Below are 11,306 nucleotides of genomic sequence, written 5' to 3'. Positions count from 1 at the left end.
GACATATTGAGTAGTTGATAAAAGAAGAGGACGGATAGAAGGAAAGAATAACATGTAACAAGTTTAACGAAATACATATAACATTGGTGGTGGATACTTTTCATGTTTCTTGTTTTAATCACAAATCCTTCTGAAAAAAATACATCCGAGTCTCACACGTACCTTTGAGTAAATTTGAATGGGACAGGTTTTCGTGCAGAAGATTACAGAAGAAATACGATGCAACGAAGAAGAGAATCATATGTATTTTGTAAGGGTTAAGCCACTGGAAAAGAAAAAGAAATAAAATAGAAAATATACATAAGGCAAATCGTACACTATATGTTAGAAATAGAAAAGTGAAAGTAAAACAGAGAAAAGGGTCGGTAAATAGTACGTTCATAAAATATTAGACTACACAAACAAACAAAAAGTCTCAAAAACGAATGAACGCTTGATCGCTGATGTTTCGCTGCCTCCTTCTTATTGACTGTACATTAATTTAGCTGCTTCGATATGCTCGTGTTTAAAGTCTTTTAAATGAATTTGATATTTGCATTAATGTAAAAAAAATAACAACTGTGTTAAGATATCATAAAGTGACCAAAACGTTTGTTTTAAAGATTTGAAACACGAAGTACAGGTTATAATCAGTAAGAGACGAGATTTTTTTTAAAAATATATATGTGTATATTATAATGGATTGAAATATCCAGGTTAATCCTGCAATTTGATTGGTAATGCTTAAACAGGGAATATGTACTTATCCCCTGTGAAGATCCCGAATAACATATAATATACTGAATAGTGTATAATTCAGTATATATACATATATTTGAAAAATATCGTATCGTACCTGTGGTGATAATGTTTATATTTTGCATTGAAATTCTGTATATTTTTACTTTTTAAATTACACAAGATCATGACTTGCTGCGCATGTGGTGTATAATGTTGCTGAAAGAAAACTACACCGAAGTACAGTCGCCTCTATTACAGTTAAGACCGGCACCATTTTATATCAGTATAGTCCTGATCCCTGTTAGTAGAGGCGAATATTCTTTAATGGTATACCAAGGGTTAACATTTTCCTGTGTTTTGTTATATCTGCAGGATAAAGATAAAGGCTTTTCTTTGGTGTATAAATTGTAGTTTTTTCTGTCTATCTTTTGTTATTCCACAGGTAGAAATAAAGAAGGAAATATTTGAGTGCCTTATAGATTACTTTAACCTCACAACATGCCCATGTGCTCTTTCTAAGTCATGTATATCCATATCTTTATTTACTAATACTTACATTTGCTAAAACTGTCAACATGTCCATGGACGTTATCAGGAATTGTTGCAGGAAATTCTTGTGAAATTGTATCTCCTCTATCAAAACTTCCATTAGATCAGAACTGTTTATAGGTGAGGGCGGGAAGTTTTTCGCAAAATCACTAAAATACACGAATTATCTCATTCATTTTGAAATACAAACAAATAAAAATAATCCAGAAGACAATCCACAAACACAAAAAACGGGAATTTAATAATTGACCGAAAAGTTATATTAGTGTACTCCAGTATGGCAAGCTATTTTAGTATACATGTACATGTAAGAACAAATATATAATAGCAATAGTAATACTCTCCATCGGAGAGTAAGAAAACTGATATTGAATCGATATTAGATAGTTGTTCTTGCATGTCATCAGATGAAGTAAATTATTTTTGAATACCGATGAGAAAAAAATATATAATCCTCTTGTTTATAAATGTTATTGAAATTGTGTAACTGCTCTTATAAAACCATAGAAAATACTAACCTGTTGACGATCCAATGAATAACGGGTCCATCTTCTAATGTACTGATGTCGAATGGTACTATTGGTAATGTGCTCCATCCATCTTCTAATGTAATGATGTCGTATGGTACTATTGGTAATGTGCTACATCCATCTTCTAATGTACTGATGTCGTATGGTACTATTGGTAATGTGCTCCATCCATCTTCTAATGTACTGATGTCGTATGGTACTATTGGTGATATGTTCCATGAAATGATTTCTACAAGTATGTTTAGAATTAACAAAATCACAAAAGCTGCATACAGCTTCTTACGTGTATCCATCTTTCACGTTACTAACGTAACTAGGGCCAATGTTCTTGACATCATAAACAACTATAACTGTGGCGTAAACGCTGCTAAACAATTTTTACATAATAACCGGTCTCTGAGCGGTGTAGTTTTTTGAAGTAGTAATAAGATTATATCTACCAATTTCACTGAAGTATATACTAGTATTCTTTACATATAAAACTAAAGCTGGATGTCATAGAATATAAGACTGTAATAAATGTCTTTTTTTGCAGAGAAAATATTATGATTTGCTAATTGGTAAAATGATTGGTTTTTGAGAAAGAAATGAAAAATGAACGTCAGATCAGTAGCATTTAACTGGTGCAATAATAAAGGTCTGCCACCCCTTATTCAAAAAAATTTAAATGGACTGTCATCGCAGACAAGTCTTTCTACCCGCCCTCGCCCAAAGCAAAAACAAACAAACAAAACACAAAAATGGTTGTATAAGCTGGGACATATTAGTATAATAGTCCCAGCTAGGTATTAGTAAGTATTTTTAGATATTCAAAATCAAATTTAATCAAAATCAAATATTTTATTGGATAAAGCAAATATGATGAATATGACAATGCGTAATCCAAGTGTACATCATGCATGGTATATACAACATGACAAATAATGTAGATAAAACATAATGCATAACAAGAGAAAATTAATGGTATGCTATATACATGTATATATAACTACAAGTCTATTTTTGGAATAGTACTTCCATAACTGACACTAAGCGTTATAATGAACTTCAAAAGCTTGTCGCAAATAATTGCATATTTGTTTGGCATTATCCAAATCATTTGTATTAAGTAAATATATTACTGATTTGATATCATAATTTTTAATCAGATTTTTGAAAATACTAAACTTCTCTCGAACGTTTTTATATAGGGGACAATATTAAAGTAGTTGCACTTCATCCTCTACTTTATCTACGCAAGATTTGCAGAATCTTTCAGTTGCTGAAGTTTTTGGTTTACTGTTTTCCCCGTTTCAATAATAAGTGAATGTGCACTTCTTCTATTTTTTTTAGAAGTGATCTCTCATATTTTGGTATATCAAAGCTTAGGTAAGCTTTTAAGTCAAATGATGAACAAATTTTACCATAAAATCTGAGTTAACCTGTGTTCTAAGATTTAATATGCTCAAGTTAATTTTATATTTTGCATTTGTAACTTTTTTTAATGAATCCTCAAACGCATTATATATGATACTTCAAGGAAGTAAATCCAAATTCGGTAATTTCGTTGAGTTTATATAAAATGATTGAAGCCAGCAAGATATTAGGGAAAGTTAAAAACATTGACACTTTTTTGTTATTTATTTTCATTAGTCCGTATGGGAAATGCAGAATCGATCAAAAAATGTATGTCATATACAGATATACCTCCATGATATAGCTAACAATATAAAGATAAGGAGACGTGGTATGATTGCCAATGAGACAACTATCCACCAAAGTTCAAATGAAGTGGATGTAAGCAATAAAAGGAAACCGTACGGCATTCATCAATTAGAAAAACCCATACCGTATAGTCGGCTATAAAAGGCCATGACATGAAAAATATGAAACGATTCAATTGAGAAAACTAACGGCCTCATTTGTAACAAAACATTTTACGAAAAACAAGTATGACAGACATGAACCAACGACAACCACTGAACTACAGGATCCTGACTTGGGACAGGCACACAAAGAATGTGGCGGGGTTAAACATATTTTTGAGCCCTCTACCCCTCCCCTAAGCTGGGACAGTGGCGAAACAGCACAACATAAGAACAAACTATAAAAATCAGTTGAAAATGGCTTAACTCATCAAATCGATACAAAGAAAAACATCAAACAAAAACAGACAAGACGTGGCAGGGGATATATCCATCCCTCATCCCAAACAACAAAAAAGACACTAAGTACAGATCTGAGAGTACACCAACATATTTTTTTTAATTGACATTAAGTCTTTATTTAGGCCTTTACCATTTCAAGCTAGCCTTTGAAAATAAACCCTTGAACACAATGTATGTTTTATCCAACACTAGTTATGCATTATTAATATCAGTTCTGTCTGGTAGTTATTTTATTATTACCGATTTCCAGGAGTGTAAATGTATGGGTAAAGTAAAGCGGGACATGACGACCAAGACGCCAGGCTTTTTTCGGACTTGACTGTTGTCAGATATTTGTTTTTCTAAATTCAATTAATAAACATCTTGTTGGGTTGGAATCCATGACAAATCGCCCCACTGGAAAATCGCCCCACACCTAATCGCCCCACTTTTTCACCAACTCGCCCCACTTTCTAAAAAAATAGCCCCACTTTTGTTTGCCAACTCGCCCCACTTATGAAAAGGGTAAAATCCCATTGAAAACAGGTTGGATAACTTGCCCCACTTATGAAAAGGGTTAAAATCCCGCTGAAATAAGGTCTGCCAACTCGCCCCACTCATGACAAAAAGATAAACCACGACGAATTTAGTAATACCAACTCGCCCCACTTATGAAAAAAGATGCAATCCCGATGTACAAATGTATGTCTATGTCCCTGCCCCACTTATAAATAAAATCAATACCTAATGAAATGAGATTAAATTAATAATACCAATTAAGAAAATAATAATGATTGAATAATAATCAATAGAAAATGATTATAATAATGTTTAATCAATATAACATTATAATATCAATAATAGTAATATAATGATATACATTTTGGAATGGGTTTACAGGAATATATAACTACGTGAATTTGGATTGGATATTGGCAAAATCAGAGACTTTATTATATGTCTCTGGCAAAATAAAACACGTGTCTCATTACATCAATATACAGAATGAGATATCAAACATAAATAGAATTTGAATGGATGGCACGTGCTATCGTATATACACGTGTCAAATTGTTTCATGCAAGGATATAAGAAAAAAATGTGTTTAATTACTGCTTAGTTTTTTCCATTTTTGAATTAAGATTAAATTCAAACTAACTCAAATATTTTTATTGGTGACTACTCGTGTTTACTAACAAAAACAAAAACATGACACACGCTTATTGTAAATGAATGAATGGACATTCTCTTTGGTATTTACTTGAAAGTAACATTACAAGTGGGGCGATTTTTTAAAAAGTGGGGCGAGTTGGTAAACCAGTTTGGGGCGATTTTTTTAAAAGTGGGGCGAGTTGGTGAAAAAGTGGGGCGATTTGCCAGTGGGGCGATTTGTCCTGCTTCCTTGGGTTGTTGTATAATTGTGGTTAACATCACATCTCATTCTAATCATAATTGTTCGGAGACGCTGTAAAAAAGAGGCTGATACCAAAGGAGAATCAAAGGGTTGCCAGTGTCCTGGCCGAAGGTCGGTGGTTCCCTCCTGGTACTCCGACTTTCTCCATCAACAAAACCTGGCCATCATGGTATAGCGATGGAGCTGGAAGTGTCGTTAAACATCAACAAGCAAATAAAAACTAAAACTTTATTGTACCGGAAATCATTTTTTTTTTAATTTCAGATCCACAACACATCTCAAACATTGTATCTTCCAATGAAGATTCCTGCGAAGTTGTATTCCGATTTGTCAGTGGTTTTGCAGGAGAAAATCAAAATGTGAAAAAAATGACAATGATGGAAACTATGTGTAACAAAAAAAAAAGCTTTGGGAAATCAATAAACGTATGATATTATCAATGATAGACGTTTGCTCTTTCTTATCATATATCTTCTTCATACTTTTTCTCTGACTCTTGTCCAAAAGCGGGGTATTTCATGACAGCTTTGACCACATTGGCTTATGTCAAATATCTTTTCTTATTGTAATATGTATGTTTTCAAAATGTCCATCCGCCAAAACACACACAAAGACAATTGGTCGGTATCTTATGTTTGTTTCCCTCTTTCTTATATTTCATTTAACTCCGACTATTATACGAACCTATTGATTCATTGACAACTGTTTCACTGTGTTTTCACAATTAACCTAATCTAAACCCCTTTTTTAATATTTTTTTGTTTCCAATATATGAACAGTGCCGAAAAATACTCAATAATAGCAGCACTTGATATCTAGAAAGGTGCCAAAGTAACATTCCTCACAAAAGATAATTTTTCCCCAATTTCCAGAATTAAATTTTCCCTAAATTCAGTGTCCATGTTTTCTTTATCTGGTTTCTTATTTTATAATTATGTACATGGTCTTTCTTGTGTTCCAGTAGGTTTTGGGTGGCACAATGGCTGGGAAGTAGGATAAATAATGACTTCCAACCTAATATTTACTGGAGGTGTGTGCAACAACATGGATAAATCATCACATAATTTCTTCTCTGCTTATAAATACCTGGTTCTTGATTATTACAATTATCAGAGTGTTTCCTTAAAGTATTATTTGTCACACATTCTATAACAAGGGGCAGACAACTGAATCATTTGAGGAAGTGCATATATGTGAAGAAATTTGTACAGAATATTTACCCCTTAACAGACTTTCCTGATAATATGAATAAATGTGTAAAAACTGCAAATAAAAATGCAAATTGAAGAGTTCTACTGAGAGGACAACAGAATGTACATAGTTATACATTTTAAACCAAAAGTTTTCAAAATAATTTCAGGGTCAATAACTTAAAAACAGGCCGACAGATTTTCCATTTTATTTTTGGATTAATGGATTAATAGATCTTATCGTGCTGATCATTTATGCATTTCCTTTTTTAACCTAGCTTCTGGTTTTCATGATAACAGCCAAAAAGTGTGAACAAAAACTTCAGGGGCAATAAATCCAAAACAAGTTGACAGATTTTCTCCAATTTTCAGCGTGAAATCATCTTGTCATGCTGATCATTTTTGCAATTAACTCTTTAAGCCTAGCTCCTATAGTTATTCAAACAATGCCAAGGAAATGCAAAAAATTTACAAAAATCAACATTCAGGGGCTAACTACAAAGTAGGTGAACAGATTTAAAATTTTCAAGGTAGACAGACAATTTTAAACCTAAAAGTTTTTCTCTTAATTGCTATAGTTTTAGAGATATTAGCCAAAATTGTATTAGAGCAGCCGCATACAACAACTGATTTATTGTGGTTAAGTTGACATTCTATAGATAAAGCCGACAAACCATGGCTTAAATCCATTGAGCAGTTCCAGAGAAGAAGATTTTCAAAGAAAAGTTGACAGGCAATAAAGGTATGACTGGTGGACGCAAAGTGATGTCAAAAGCTCACCTGGCCCAAAGCAGCTGGAGTATGATTGCAATCAAGACAACTTTCCAACAAAGACAAAAGGACAAAAATGTGAACAATTACAGGTCACCATACAGCCTTCAACAATTAGCAGAACCCATACTGTATAGTTAACTTTAAAAGGCATGGAGATGACTTATGTGAAACAATTCAAATGAGAAATCATACAACCTGGTATATGCTAAAGATAATCAGCTAAAAACCATTATGGCAGACAGCAGCCTATAACAACAGCTAGATAACATGCTCCTGGCTTGGGACAGGCACATATAGAATACGGCAGGATAAAATATGCTTGCTACTTTTACATGCAATTTAATAATAAATTCTAAAAATATTGCTTCCAAAGCTTATTTAACAGTTCTGGATCAGTATCAACCCAGACAACATTGGTACGTTGGCACAACATTGGCCCAACGTACCTACATGCATTGGCCCGACGTTGTTTTTAAACGTTGGCCCAATGTATAAGTGCAAAGTGGCCCTATGTTGGCCCAACGTGATGGCTAAACGTTGGCACAACGTTGTAAGGTTTTATACAATACATTGGCCCAACGTTGGTCCAATGATGGAATAATACTTGCCGATGTTGAACAAACGTTGGGCCAACGTAGTAAAACAAACTGTTAACAAACGTTGGCACTCCGTTGGTTCAATCTGTAAACTTTCCTATCCATATGAAGGATACTAAAATCCCTTCCAGGCAACAACTGCAATAATTCCTAGTTCTTACATCAGTTCAAAATGGCGAAAGTAATACTTTTTTTAAATGTTGCAATTATTGCGTTTTACAGATCCACTATACCATGTTGTGTCTTACATACTACCCGAAAATTTTGTATTTTGCCACTTTCTCTCAATCTTCCTGAACATGCATGAAATATTTGTCAATGGACGTTTCAGTTACCAACAACCAATCAATCTTTCTCCAGGAATTGTACTTCTGAATTTTATACCCATATTTGTATGAACTTAATCAACGTATCCATGTTACCTATTTTTCTTAAATAATATAAATACAAAGGTATGATTAAATATAATTTATTATTAGCTAGACAACCAGCAAATTTAAAAAAAGTCTTTTTTGTATCTATACGTTGCTAAATCAGATCTATAGAATGAAAATTTTAAAGTCTATTCATGATAATTCATTTATCCCATTTGTATAATATCATTACAGTTTATGTTGCAATATCCAAGCTCTGTATGACGGTTTGATAATTCATTGTATACAGCTATTTTTCTAGTTCTGTATTCCAACATGGTTTTTATTCACAAGAGTGTTACTTTTGTTTTCTGCTACACTTTGTTTTGTCACTATTTCTGGCTCCGTCTAATGTTACATCCTTTTAATATCCAGTTTAGCATATCTTCATAAAAGTTATTTCACTACATGTACCTCTGTAATAAAGTGATGAATAAATGAGTACTCAATGAATGTATATTTAGAATATATTAAATCCTAAAAAATAAACAAAGAGATAAAAAATGCATTGTTTCTGGTGTCCTGGTACATTACAATAGTTAGAAAAAATACTCTTTTTTGATATTTGCCCTAGCCTATACAATCCAAGGCAAAAGGCATATTGCATGCTTTACCATAATGGCTTGACTTAACCTCGCTAGCTAGGTTAAGCAGGACAATTGAGTGAAGAAATGGATACAGGAAACTTTGTCAAAAAACGTTCTAAGTAAATAAATAAAACTAGTTGAAAAAAAACACAAAGTCAAATCTAAATACACTAGCATTAACGGTAGTATTAAACATTTTATGCATATATATCTGTGAAATTCGAATCCGATGTAGCATAAATGATGGCTATTATGTTAACTTACTTTCTTAAACTTATTCATTCTGGGCTATCAAATGGTAGAATGCATTTTTTCCCATCTCCATTCCCATGCATTTTCTAGTCAGGATGTTGTCAATAATTTCTATTATTCCTAGCTCTGTATTATTCCTTTTGCCCTCTGAATTATTTTGTCTTCTGTAGTACTCAAATATCTAACCTATAAATTTATATTTAAATGTAAAATTGTATATTAAAAAGAAAAGCTACTTCAAGTAATTCAGACAATAATCTTTATAGTCTTTTTCTTTTATAAATATCCTTATGTGTGGTATAGTCTTTTTTTACATCCCCCCTATTTTTTTTTTTTTTTTTTTATATTTTAAGCGTCAGCTTTTTGTGACTGATATTTACTCCTACAAACTATTCAAATATCCGTTTTCTTTTGCAAAAGTTTTGCCGAGGACAAAAAACTAAATTCAGTCGAGTCCGTATAATTATATATAAATTACAACATTCTTGCAATGAATTTGATAAATAAATACTCTATTTGATATCTAAAACACTGTTACACATGCAAGTGTGTATATGATCAGGTTTCACAAATATATCGTATATGTTTGCATGCGATTTAGAAATAATAAAACTAACAAATTCATTTATATTTCTATGAAGTAGAAATCATTATACCACATTTCTGAAACATTACGGAACAAGGTACATCTTAAGACAGATTTTTTCCATTAACTTCAGTAATAGTGATAAATGCAATCGTTATAGATTTCACAAATAAAACATTAAAATATTAGCAATATACAATTTGTTTGATGATACTAATGTTCAGTGGCAAATATTTCATGATTATTTAGGATTAAAATGGTTTAAACAAAATCTAGAAAATATTTCGCCAGAAACGTATAAACTTCAAGATCAACATTATAAAATGATAGAAATTATATGTTTTAATTTTGAACAACATCCCTCAGATTAAAAAAAAACATATATGTTTGTCATTCACAATCGTATATATAACAGAATTTTTAAAGTTATAACTTACATGTCACTTTCTTTTTCTTTGAACCTCAGATAATATGATTTTCTCTTTTTGTTTTCTTCGTTTCACTGCTTTCTTACAAATACACAACAGGAAATAACCACAAAAGTGACCATCCCATTACATTCAGATTGCCTATAAACTTAATTACCATAGCAACTATCTTTGAAATTTGTCTAACATATGGTCAACCTTATCAGAATGTGCTTGATTAACAGACTGGCTGTATCAAATATCACTCTGTATATAATTGCTAAATCATTATGTTTCACAAGTTTAATGAATAAAGTTATAATAAATAATGATTGCAATAAATTTAAACTTTTAACCAGGCAATCTATGTTAACGATATATTTTTTTTATTACAGTAATGATATTCCAGTATAAATTTTACCTGATTTATATATAGAGTATAATATAGGATCAACGTTGGCCCAGCATTGGCCCAACATAGAGTTGTAAATGTAATTTCAGTTGTTGAACCCTTTCGGTATAACATTAACTTTTCATAAAGCATGCAGCAATCGAAATCATCCGTCTTCCCAAGAGAAATAAAGCGTAAAATATTTCATAATCAATTTTTATTAACAAAATTTCATATCGGCCCTGTTTTGCTACTAACGTAATGCCAACGTTGGCCCGATTATTTATAACCAACATGAGATAATAATATGGAATTACAACAGCAGGCCAACGTTGGGCCAATGTTGTGCAGGCAACACCAACGTGCGACTAACGGACCGACAATTTGCCAACGTTGGGCCAATGTTGTGCAGCCAACAACCAATGGTCGACCAACGGACCGACACTTTGCCAACGTTGGGCCAATGTTGTGCAGCCAACACCAACGGTCGACCAACAGACCGACAATTTGCCAACGTTGGCCCACTGTTAGTCTGTTGACTGGGAAAGAGCTGAAAATTGATGCTAGGGGTTTCTTAATCTTGTTTAAGGTAAGGTGTATGAATAGTTCATAGTTATAATGTCTATCATGATCAAGATGAAAGATAATGGTGCAATAAAATTTTCTGTTAAACTAGAAATTTTTTAAGTATACTCATGACTATAATTCTGAGAAGCAAAACAGTTAAGGGTATAAGCATTAAAGAGGGCCTACACAGAACAGCAAAAGTTG

The 11,306-nt window shown here is 32.4% G+C and overlaps 1 long non-coding RNA gene across 2 annotated transcripts; it reads right to left on the bottom strand.

Moving 5' to 3' along the window:
• Positions 1–8,352: 8,352 nt before the first annotated feature.
• Positions 8,353–10,788, bottom strand: LOC127738426 (uncharacterized). 2 transcript variants are annotated; one of them, XR_008000037.1, is made up of 3 exons: positions 10,175–10,788; positions 9,164–9,337; positions 8,353–8,728 (listed from the first exon to the last, which is right to left on the bottom strand). It is a non-coding gene; the product is annotated as an uncharacterized LOC127738426 (long non-coding RNA). The 2 variants fall into 2 exon arrangements; XR_008000038.1 differs by lacking the exon at positions 10,175–10,788 and adding an exon at positions 9,532–10,168.
• Positions 10,789–11,306: the final 518 nt, after the last annotated feature.

The sequence above is a fragment of the Mytilus californianus genome, unplaced genomic scaffold (assembly GCF_021869535.1).
Source record: "Mytilus californianus isolate M0D057914Y unplaced genomic scaffold, xbMytCali1.0.p SCAF_4, whole genome shotgun sequence".
In the NCBI taxonomy this organism is placed as follows: domain Eukaryota; kingdom Metazoa; phylum Mollusca; class Bivalvia; order Mytilida; family Mytilidae; genus Mytilus; species Mytilus californianus.
This window is presented reverse-complemented; position numbering and strand designations above follow the sequence as displayed.